Source organism: Lutra lutra, chromosome 9, assembly GCF_902655055.1.
Source record: "Lutra lutra chromosome 9, mLutLut1.2, whole genome shotgun sequence".
In the NCBI taxonomy this organism is placed as follows: domain Eukaryota; kingdom Metazoa; phylum Chordata; class Mammalia; order Carnivora; family Mustelidae; genus Lutra; species Lutra lutra.
The window spans coordinates 56,868,373-56,880,505 of NC_062286.1; the positions used below are offsets into that span (position 1 = coordinate 56,868,373).

General features: G+C 40.4%; 1 protein-coding gene across 5 annotated transcripts in view; it reads right to left on the reverse strand.

Moving 5' to 3' along the window:
- The window catches only part of MEIS1 (Meis homeobox 1), a 136,305-nt gene that overhangs the window by 47,735 nt on the left and 76,437 nt on the right, over positions 1-12,133 (reverse strand). The gene's annotated exons all lie outside the window — the stretch shown is intronic.

Genomic DNA, 12,133 nt, shown 5'->3' on the forward strand with positions numbered 1-12,133 from the left:
AATTAAGGATGGAGAAAAAGAAGCATCTTTCCATTACAATCCGATCTCTTGCTTGTGTTCCTAAGATCCTTGCTAGGCCAAGTGTGGTCTGTGGACCAGCCCTGTCAGTATCTGCGAGGAGCTCATTATAATGATGAATCTCAGACCCCACCCCACTGAACCAAAATCTTCATTTAAAGACAGATCCCCAGATCATCTGACTGCACACCAAAGTTTAAGAAGCACTAATTAATCCATTTTCTGACCTTTTAGATGGTAGACTTCCATTTTTGAAAAATTACTATTTACACATCAGTTAAATCCCCAAATGTGTACATTGCCAAATCTCCTGATCCAATCTCTAAGGAACGTTGTGACTATCAATGCAACACTGTAAGAAAATTAAAATTGAGTAAAGATCTTCTACTCAGACTCTAAGCAGTCATTCTGCCTCTCCCCATCATATCAACCTAGCAATGGTTCCAATGACTTCGTCTATCACATTACCTATCGCCCGTATGTACTGATTTTCAAAACCCAGAGGTGGGCTGGACCCTGTCCGCTGTGTCACAAGCAGAGAAAGAAGTAAATTGTTGTCCAAGTTCACTCAGCATAAGGTAAAGAGGGCCCTCAAGCCAGTCCAGCCCTTTCACGACAACTAATGGCGCCTTCTCCCCAAATCACCAGGATGATGACTCCAACCCCCACCCCTTGATTTTGGTTACGAAAACCAGCTTTGCCCCACAGAGCCAGCACTCGAGTCCATTTTGCCTCATTTCTCCTCCTGTCTTCCTGTCTCCCAGCAGTCAACAGACTAACACATGACCATATTTATGTCATTTCTCTTCACATTGGTAATGGGAACAACGGAGGGGAAAAATGAACACTCTGATGCTACTCAAAGACCAGCCTTATCTTCTCAGAGGTTAATACCTACCTCTTGGAACAGCAGAACAGCCCCAAAAGTCCACATGCTGTGATGGTCAACCAAGTGACAGACCAGCCAAAGTTAGCTCAAATGTGAAATATAGCGTCTCTAGCCCAGAGATGAACTGAAATGTAATGCCACGTTCGAATGGTCTTTTACAGATTCTTCCAGGCTCTGAGCATCTACCCCTTAATTAAATCTAATTTGGTTTCCACACGGAGTATTACTGAGCACATTCACTTCACCATACGTGTAAGCTCGATATACATCATCTTCAGCTTCCAACTATAGCCTCATGAAGATGTTTCCATGTGGGAACATTCAAACCTGATTTATGGCGCTATTGTACCAACTAAGCAACTAATCTTCCAGTATAAATGCAACACATAAGGACAACCTAACTGAAACATATAAATTCCACATATACTTAAAAATATTATTGTCTGTAATTTAATATAGCAGAATGTTTCTAAGCCTATAACCTTGCATGCAGAAGCAGTTTTTCAAGCATTAATACTTAAATGGGTCATAGACACCACATCTGTCATTCTGTCCTGAAGTCTATGAGGCAAAACCAAGACTATGCTGGCCTATTGATTTTTCTAGCATTTGCTTTAATTTACTTAACCATTGAGAAATCCATCAGTACATAAAGGGCAACTGTCCATTACTGCCTCATTTGCAGACATTCCTTCCCCTCGTTTTTGGTAAATATTTCCCTTAAATTGCTATGTGTTTACAGTGTAAAAACGAATTAGGAAAGTGCTCACACCTGTTTCTGTTCAGTAACTGCTGCACTGAGGTATATGTAACGTGCTTAAAGATAGAATAAATATCTAGACATTATTACATCTGTGTGCAAAGGGTGGTAAATTAGATCCTAATTACATTAACAGGGATTCTGCCTCCCAGCTTAAATTTTACATGAGCACTCTGCAAAAATTCAAAAGCTCTGCTGTGGTTTCTTTATGAGCTTGTGATTACAGCTACTTCCTATGCGGTCACTAAATATTCTGTTTACAAATAAATGAAGAAGCTTTGAGCCAACTTGCCAGGGTAATAATCTATTTCTTTCTCCCCCTCCCTCTTCCCAGCAAACCCTCGCCACATATGCATGGCAACAATCAGGAACCCTGGCTTCATCTAATTACTCCATCACATAATTTCACAAATTGCCTTGTCACTGGGGAGCCAAGTGCAAAACACGCTCACAGTGGGATTTCAGGCAGCAGCTTTCATTTACTACTCGTTCCTTGTTAAATTAAACACGAAAACACCAGTTGTGTGAAAGAAGTCAAAAAGAATGCCTGCAAATGAGCCAGACAAGTATATCTCCTACCTACCCGTTCCACCAAATACAGTGTTGGCAACAGGCACATCAGACAGGGAGGATACCCTTGGCTGGCCCATTCTTATTTTGATGTAGCTTCTACAACAGACCAGAACCCAAAGGCCAAAACCAAATAGGCTTCTCCAGAAAGTAAGCTTCGTCATATGTCAACAGGAAGGATGGGCATACAATAAAAAAATTAAAAAAAAAAAAAAGGTGCTCTTCTCAAACCCCTCTATTCTTTGCCCTTTCTGCCTGGCCATGATCCTCACATGAGAATGTGTATTTTTGTGTTTTTTTTTTTTTTTTAAGATTTTATTTGTTTATTTGACAGAGAGAGATCACAAGTAGACAGAGAGGCAGGCAGAGAAAGAGAGAGAGAGAGAGGGAAGCAGGCTCCCTGCTGAGCAGAGAGCCCGATGCGGGACTCGATCCCAGGACCCTGAGATCATGACCTGAGCTGAAGGCAGCGGCTTAACCCACTGAGCCACCCAGGTGCCCCGAGAATGTGTATTTTTGTATTGGAGGAACGATGCCAAGTTTTCTGAAAGTATAAACAGTATACCACGTAGTTCCACTCTGGCTAGGAAGAAGGAACCAGATTCTGCTAATCTTTAAAAGTTCTCCAACAGAAAGATCATCAATCAAGTTCTGCAGTATGCGATGTTTTCCTTTTAAGTATTAATGCCTTACATGTCTCTGAAACACATGAAGGTAAATGCTCACCCATCTCACTACGGACATGTCGGGGTAAGAAAGAGAGTGTGAGGTGGGCGACGCGCCCACGGGGAGCGGACCTGAGGGCACAGCCCTGGAAGCTGACATTGGTGCGTCAACAACTAAACAAGGCCACCGGTAATTAAAGGTATTTCTCTGCAGCTCAGGAGCCGGCAGGGTCAGGTACCGTTTTACATCACAAACCAGTCCTTTCTGCACGTCGATTTGCCAGCATTATCTGCACAGGGAGAAGAAGACATTAGCAGCAGCTGTCTCTCTGCTTTTACACTGAAATTCTATTCACACAGACAGGTGGAGTAATTTAAAAGCCAATGTGGTGCAATTTCGATGTGACTAATGTCACTGCCTACTAAAATGCCACCATTACCACTGTTTATGGAAACATTACTAAAATTACATTTTATTCATAAGAATTTTAGGGTTCTGGTTATTACTTGCTTTAAAATGATCAGACCTCGGTGTCAGGCCCCAGAGCACTGGCCTAATTCTCCAGGCTTTAGCAGCCTCCTCTGCTGAGAAACGACAGTTGGATTGTAGTTTCAAGAGTAATCGGGACGGCAGCAGCAGTTTCCTCCATCTCCATAAAGCAAATTAAACACATAGCTCTTTGGCGTCCTGGACACGTGATGAGCAAAGAAATCTTCAAGGAGCTAAATCTGTGTTAGAAGGTTCGGTTAGGATTTGCATGAGGACAGATTCCTCACCCCCAAACTGCTCTCCGACATTGTTAGTTAGAGACGGGGAGATGTGCATATTTCCATAAGGAAGGAGGAAGAGCTAATGTTTAAAATCTGAAATTCTAACAATGCATAAATTATTTCAGTTGCACAAAATAGCAATAGCTCCAGCTATGCCTTTTTTTAATGGGCAGAGAGGTCCGGAAAAAGAATCTGGATAGGAAAGGACCATCCTTAATCCTTAGTTACCAACAGCCATCAGACTGCATGATGAAGTTTTACGCCAAACCCTCTGGCTCGTATTTTTATTTTAAAAAATACTAATTAGCCAGTTCATGGAATGAGATTATAATTATACCTTTGAACTTCCACAGTACGATTTGATTTGCTCTGTATCTGAAAGGCAACGTGGTAGAAAGTGCATGGAAATTCAAGTCAGAAGATTCCGGTTCCAGCTCAGCCCATTCCTAGCTTTTGCCCTTGAGAAAAATCACTAACTTCTCGAAACTTCAGTTTGGTCATCTTGCCACCTCATAGGATTGCCTTCAGAATCCAATGTACGTGCAAATATTAAACTACAAAGCACCACAGAGACGTATGTTATGATTCCATTTAGCCTTTTGATCAATTTTTTTTCTTTAGCCTTTTGATCCCAGGACTGTGTCAAAATAGCCAAGCCATGAATAGATCATTTTTTTAAAAAAAGCAAATGATAGTCTTTTTGACTATCGAAGTAACTATCCTCTTCAGTTCTTTTCAGGGAGGAAAAATGAAGAAGTAAAATTACAGGGGTGCCTAGGTGGCTCAGTCTGTTGAACAACCCACTCTTGATCTAGGTTCAAGTCATGATCTCAGGGTTGTGAGATGAGCCCTGAGATGTGCTCCATGCTGCGTATGGAGCCTGCTTGGGACTCTCTCTCTCCCTCTGCCTTTGCCCCTCCTCCCCCATCTCTCTCTCTAAAATGAATAAGTAAATAAATAAGTAAAATGTTTTTTAAAAAGGTAAAAAAAAAAAAGCAAATGATAAAAGTAACATTATGTAGGCAGGCGAGAATTTCATGTAACATGAGATCAGGTCATTTTTTTTTTTTTAAAGAATTTTTTATTCATTTATTTGACAGAGAGAGATCACAAGTAGGCAGAGAGGCAGGCAAAGAGAGGAGGAAGCAGGCTCCCTGCTGAGCAGAGAGCCCGATGCGGGGCTCGATCCCAGGACCCTGAGATCATGACCCGAGCCGAAGGCAGCGGCTTAACCCACTGAGCCACCCAGGCGCCCCCAGGTCATTTTTTTGTGGAGTTTCTCCCCCAAGAAGTTTGGAAACTGGCTTTTCTTTATGTAGTGGGAATTATTCCTAAATGTCTATCACTCGAGTCGGGAATTATCTCTACTCATTGATCCTTCTTAGGATGGGTGTTCCTGTTCATGGATTGCACCTCCTGGCCCTTGGGCATCCCAAAAACTTCCTAAGACATTGAATTCTCAGAGGTCACTCATGTCACGGGAGAGCTCACGGGCTCTGCAGGGATACCAGCCACAAAGTTAATGTGAGAAGAGATGAAAACTGACCGCAGAATATCAAGAACTGAAAAGTTAAGATGGTCAACAGGTTAAGTTCATATATATTGTCCCGTTTTGTCTGAAGAGATAACACCAGGACAATAAGTAGTCATTTCCAACAAACCAAAGATCTCTAGTTTAGGATAGTTTGAATAATATATTCTGAAACCAAGTAATTTGTATCTCCTACCGACTAACTTAGGATGTTCATGTTTATGCCTTCAAGTTAGTTAGGCCTGTCATTTCTTTACAGTGTTCAAAGACAAAGCCATACATCTTGTACTGGGACCCACACTCACTGGGCTATAATTTGCTGAGTGAAGGCACTTTGCAATTGCAAAAAAACCAGGACTAAAGGTCTTTAAAATGTTAGAAAACTGTCTGGCATAACTCATTCAGCTACCTCTTTGCTCTTGGAGGCTCTCTCCAGGCCTGTCAAGAAACGGGTACCTGTCTACATCCCTGAGGGCTCTCTCCTACTCTTGACACACTATCAAGTTCATTGAGGTGAGCCAGCTTTCCTGGGCTCAGGGCTCTGCTAACTGAGAGACGAGCAGTACTAAGATATCCTTGTCAGTATCAGCCATTTGGATGAGAATCCACACAATCACTATCATTGCTTGGAGCCTTAATAAAATAATTTTTGCTACCTCATGGCATTCAGTCATTACAGGTAAACTTGGACCACATCCAAGAGGGTTTTGTGACCCAAGCAACAGACCATCGATTGCAATGTGGCCTCCACTATTGGTTATCTCTTGGCATACATTAACAACAGAAAAACTACAGCCCTGAATATTTAGGGGGTAAAAACAAGTAAAATGGATCCATTCTCCTGACTGTGATTGGTACAGATAGCAGGGGTTCAAAGAGATTTGTCCTACAGAAAAATGTAGGGACATACGTGCGCCCGCAGTCATACTCATGTTTCCATAAGGAAGACTGAAATGTGACGGGGATGTTTCCAGTAAAGTCAAAGTATCCTAAATTCCATGACATTCAGATTTACTTCTACTGGCAAAACTACCAACCAACCAAACCAAACCCAAACATCTGAATCGTTTCTAAAATGAAACCAACTGATTTTCTCTCCATCAAACCATTCTTTAAAGCAAAGACTTTTCACCAAGACTCTTAAACACTGGGAATGGAAAAAAGTCAAGCTTATATTATATGAAATTCCTAAGGGTTGGACTGAGTTCGTTTAAAAGATACATTCATACATAAATACACAATGCTCCAGTTTTAATCTGAAATATAGATGGAGGAGGAGCTGTTGCATACTTGTTGACCGAATTTGATACTTCACCTTCAAAAATATATCGGAGAAATCAGAAGACGCGATATTGATGTATGCTTTGAAGTATAAATGGTTGGCTAGTGTTCAAGCATCAGCAACCCTCAACTTAATAAATTGTGCTTCTATGGGCACTTTTGTTTTGAACCTAATCTTTTACTTAATTACCCCGATTGAGAGTAGATCAGAGAACCGAACTACAGTGTAGTTTTAACTTACCCTCAGAAACGAAAGGAAAATTTTAGTATAATCTGACAAACTGCCAGCCAGACTCTACACAAGACCTTTGTATAAGGCACCAATCATCATTTGGGCACAAAAATCTCAATCATATCCCCAAAATAACATGGAGCCCCAGTCACAGCTCATTTGCTTGTGAGTCCTATGTACCTGAATAAATGGACAATTTTAAAGTTGGACTTTTGTTTTTACTTTTGACTGTTTTCTGCACCCCCCCCATGTCCCCTCATCAACCGACTATAATTACCCCAGGTCAGAGGTGCACAACCATGATGGGGAGGAAAGGCTGGGACAAGGGGAAGGAGGTGTGTGGAAGGCTTCGAGAGAGCTCTGCCAGGTCACTAATGGCCTCTGGGGCAACGACTTGGAGAACCGGCTGATGCTTTGCCTTTGATCTTCTAATTCACAATGATCATTAGTATTAACTCCGATTCTTCTGGGTGAAGAATTCCAGCTGTAACCTTTTCAGTTTACCTGACCTAAGAAAATTCATCACCCATCCCATTAGGATTTCAATAACCAGCTAAGAAAGAGAAAAAAGCAGTTGCCCCAGAATCTAGAAACCACCCGCTTCATTATTAAAACAGATTTTATATGACATATATCACAGAAGAATTAGGGCATTCCAATAGTTTCTCCATGTAATTAAATAATCTATTCCTTTTTCCCCCCGAGAGAGATGGTTCTCAATTGGGTGAAAAAATCATTAGGGTCCGATGTAATCACAGTTGAAACATGCTATCTCCAAAGTAGCAGAGACCTTTTAAAATCAAGATAGAGGGATTTTGTCAGTCCAACTTGGATTAGTTTTGGCAAAGCCTAGCTCTGACCCATCATCATTAAGAAAGCCTGTGAAGGTGAATGGCAATCGCATGGAAGAGAAAAATAGTAGCTATAAAGATATTCTCATCGGCTTCAGAGAGCTCATTTTTGATAAGGTACAGGGACATCTGAAAGGGAAAAAATTATTCTCACCCCTATACACTAGTTTTCAGGAATCTTAACTATATAATATATCTGCAGATAACAGAGCAAAGAAAGTCTCAGAGTTGCTGTCTCCACAAATCACCTTCCTCAGGCACATGAACGTGAAGATAAGTTAGGACTAGTCTGAAGGAGGGACGGTCTTTCTCAAATACTTTGTACTACCCAGATTCTCATTCCAGGCAAAAAGTTGGAGAATACAGTCTTCCTGCCCCACTATCTTCTTAGGACTAATTTTAGCTGAATCATGCGAGCTGGTTAGGCACAATGGAAATATTTACTGTTAAAGCTATCAAAGTTGAGAGGTGAGGGACAGAAAAATAGAAATGGAAGGAGGGGAGCAAATCCCATCTGCTTCCTACCTAATGCCTGCCTACAGGTCCTTCTGTCTGCCTTCGACCTTTCACTCACCTTAATCAACAGAACGGATTGTCTGGATAATAAAGAGAGAGGTACTTTTTCAGTGTAATAATAATTCCTAACGTTTAGAGAACAATTCTTCCACAACTGCAAGCAGAGATATGACACTAAGATGTCGCCAACAGATCTTGTTACCAAAAGCAAAACCAATGAAACAACATCTGTCTCTTCTAGAGCATTCAATTCCCAATTCAATTCCATTTACTCCATCCTTAGAGTGGCGGACCCGCAGGGCACTTTTCATCTAATAGTGTTTCTATGGAAACGCCATTCTCAACCTGGAAGATTCTACAACCCCTCACTTTGGCTTTATCCACATTGAGAGGGAAGTCTTATAAATCAGAAATTGAGATATAAATTTTGCCACAGACCAAAAAAAAAAAAAAAATTTCCAGGCTAGAAGTTCACAATAAGAAACAAAACAAAACCAAAGAGTAAATATATGTATCTGACATAGAAACAGTGTCTCTATTAAGTACCCCATGAGATCCCAAACACCACTGACAGGAATCCAAGAGAATGTGAATGAAAATCAATTAAATCAATTCACCTTGAGGGTCACCTCCCCAACTGGCCAATGTCAGATGTGCCACCCTTTGCATGATTTCTTCACCTGAACCCACAGGTGTGTATTTTACCAGCCTGCATTCTTCCTAACTCTCAAGACTCTTGGGACACACAGCTGCTCCATGCAGGAAAATATGACACTGCATATTTTAAATAAGAACCATATTAACCACGTTTCTATTTAGATTATATTTGAATCTGTAATATGCAATAGGCTAAATGTGCAACAGGATAGAAAAACCAAACCAAACAAAAAACCCTTTATTTTTACCCTAAACATTGTATTTATTCCTTCTCATTTTCACTAGGCCCTTAGGCACAATCTTTGTTACACTATGTAGCAAAAGAACTGGCAATATGCAAAACACATTCACTTTAAACATTATGACATAGTAGGTTATAGTTATAATTGGAATAACGCCTTTAAGAAGGAGAAAGAAAACTTCACAGAGCATATGCCCCCCAAATGACGGACTATACAGTGACTCATACTGAAATATTAAGGATTTTTTAATTGTTTGCTGTAATTTGTCTTCAGGCAAATGCAAGCATTTCTGTTAAGAAATGCTTTTGTTTTCTTTCTAATTCTCTCTTATTATCTAAATAATGTCAGTCACTCTTTTCAATTTCGGGGAATAGTTCTTTTAAGAGACATTCCCTAGTTATCAACCCTGGCAAATGTTCAACTAAGACTGAGGTGGAAATTTACATCCCTGAAATTTCCTTTTATCCCATAATCACCAAAGTTTAAAATCTGTTTCCTTTTTCTTTATTTTCATCATATACAAGTATTTCCAATTTAGCTCACTAGAAACTGTGAGTCCAAGAATGAAGCTTTAGCTCTCTCCTTGGAGTAGTAAAATGTGCTACTGCTTAAACCTACCTGTGGACAGCTACACAACAGCACATTTTTCTTATGCAGCTGGGGTTTTTGTTTTGTTGTGTTTTGTTTTGTTTTTCCTGGGCCTATTCTACTCCTCCAACACACAAATGCTGGAAAGCCCTTTCAATGGCGGGTTTTTGTTATTGTTGCTGTTTTAACTGAATAAATCTAATGTAAAGATTGACCCATTTATTGGAAAAGAAAAAAAAAAGAGTAGGAATTTGCTTTCAAAAGGCAGGCGAGGTTTCTAATACACTGTTTGGCATTTAAAAAATCAGTTTTTACAATTTGCTAATAAATTGTTATTGCCATTGTTTTAATTAGCCAGAATTTCAGTTGCTCTTTTGCATCTTGCAAGATTTCAGACAGGATTTTCTAGAGAAGTTACATTAATCATATGGCAAGAATGTGATCATTTGAAATTTGTAGCATCTTCCGAATGAATTGTGCCTCTGGAAGAACTCTCAGAACTTGAAATAAAGTTGCTAAAATATTAGTACAGAAATACCACGATTTACTTACATTTGAACAAATAACAAAACTCTTCTTAAACTCCAGAGGTCCTTCCCCATAGAATTTATTATGACCAGCTTCTGACTATAAACAAATACCTAAGGAATTGGTGCATTCCTTCAAGAAGTGTAACAAGACAAGGAGAAGGGTGTTCCTGGTAACTACAGCTCTATCTGGTCTTGCAATTGGAGAAGAAGGAAGGGAATCACTTTCGTTGGGGGAAGAAAAGAGGGAGAAAATTTAAATATATCTCCTTTGCTTTTTGGATGATGTTATGAGACATTTGCTTTTTCGAGATGGTCACCATGATCGATATATTTGTATGCGCACATGGCACTGGAGTGGGGAAGCAGTTGGGCATGCCCAGATGCGAACCGCACAGCAATTTCCATGAGCCTTCATAGAGATGTGGACAAATGGGTTTCCCCTACTGGGGCAGTAGTGGTACAGGCCAGCACAGACCTCCAAACTGAAAGAAATTAGCCCAACCTCAAGAAATCAGACAGTTTATGAATAATTTCTAATCCAATTGCCCAAATAACATATGGACCACAAAATGTACCGCAATGCAGGAAAGATCTTGCTGGCTGCTAAGGAAGTTCTCTGTTTTGTTTTAAGAAGATAATATAGCTCTCTGCAAGGTTCTTCCCAAGGGTATGACCTAGAAAACCAGGAATCTGGTGGATGAATAAAAGAACTTGCTTCTCTCTCTCCTGATCCTGTCTGAACCAATATTTGATTATATTTTATTCAGGGGCACCTCAGCTTCAAGGAAAGCCACAGCTCCTCTGTGGACTGATATGGAGGCTGATGAAATCCATTCTCTCTTTTTTTTTTTTTTCTTCTATGTTAGTACAGGAAATAGACTTAGGTTGTAACTTCCAGGGCCACCTGATTTTGTCCCCTCCCGCCCTCATCCTCCAGATCAGGTTGGCTGGTCAGCCCCAGTGACGAAATATCAGCATGGCTGCCTCAGCACCTCTGACCCACTGTCACTTCTTATCTCCTGCTACTTATTCTTCCTGCTGTGCCCTCCATGCCCTCTGTGCCCTCTGGACCCTATCCTTTCCCTCCCCCTTTTTAGTCGTGGTTGGTAATCCCCAGCAGCAACCTTGCACCTTGCACGAGGCAGATCTCAAACTATCCACATCCTTGTAACAAGTGTTGGGTAAGCAATGGCACCCGAACTGGGTTTTAGGTAAACCTAATATGATGTTAAAATCAGCTACGCCATCTAAAGCTTCAGCTCACCACCAGCATTAACCAACCTCCAAAACTGATTCCAAAACTGTCATTGGAGGCTGGTAGCTGTTTGGAATCATGATGGTGGAAGAGAGGGAGGAAACTCTTTTTTTTTTTTTTTTTTTTTTTTTTTTTTTAGTTACTCCTGCTGTTCTCAGTTTTTGTTTTATTCACAGATGCTGGAAAATCGGGATGAATTTAGACCCTCGAGTGTTATTGGAGGTGTAGCCTCTCTCCAGAGGAGCAGAACCAGTGTGGCCTTTAACAGCCCCTGTGTGTCTCCCTGTAACAGTACAAGTCACTGGTGGACACAGCTCTGAAAGTGGGCAAAGGCGTGAGGGTCAACAGACTTGGGTACATTGGTGACAACGCAGAATTGACCTTGATACTAAAAAATAAATGACTTTCAGAAGAAGCAAACTAGGCTAAAAACAGTAACATAAAGAGTTTGCTTCTGACATTTTTCAAAAAGCCAAGATTTTTAGCATTCATTCACTTTAGGCTAGGTTAGGCGAGGTGAGGCGAGGCTAAGACCTATTTAAATTCAACCTTTGCCCTTCAGAGTGGAAGTTTCCCTTGCCAACAATTTTGCTGATTTTTAAAATATTATTTTATCCATAAATTTTCATTTGGTCTTCTTTCTGAGATGTCATTAAGTCAGTATGCACTTACAAAAATATCCACCAAAATATTATGATTATAAATATTTTGAACATGAAATTCATTCAGAACAATAACCAAACAAAACAAATCCCTTGGTGGCATAAAGCCCCCAAT